The following is a 214-nucleotide window of genomic DNA, read 5'->3' on the forward strand; positions in this document are numbered from 1 at the left end:
AAGTCAGGTGACGCCTCCTCTGAGGCTGGTAGTGCATATGATTCTTCTGAATCTGAAAAGTCAGGTGGCGCCTCCTCTGAGTCTGGTAAAGCATATTATTTTTCTGAATCTGAAAAGTGAAGTGGTGCCTCCTCTAAGTTTGGTAAAGCATATAATTCTTTGAAATCTGAAAAGTCAGGTGATAAGACTGTCAGGGCTGCTTGGATGCACACTG

The sequence above is a fragment of the Trypanosoma theileri genome (assembly GCF_002087225.1).
Source record: "Trypanosoma theileri isolate Edinburgh chromosome Unknown TM35_Tth_45_V1, whole genome shotgun sequence".
Classification (NCBI taxonomy): domain Eukaryota; phylum Euglenozoa; class Kinetoplastea; order Trypanosomatida; family Trypanosomatidae; genus Trypanosoma; species Trypanosoma theileri.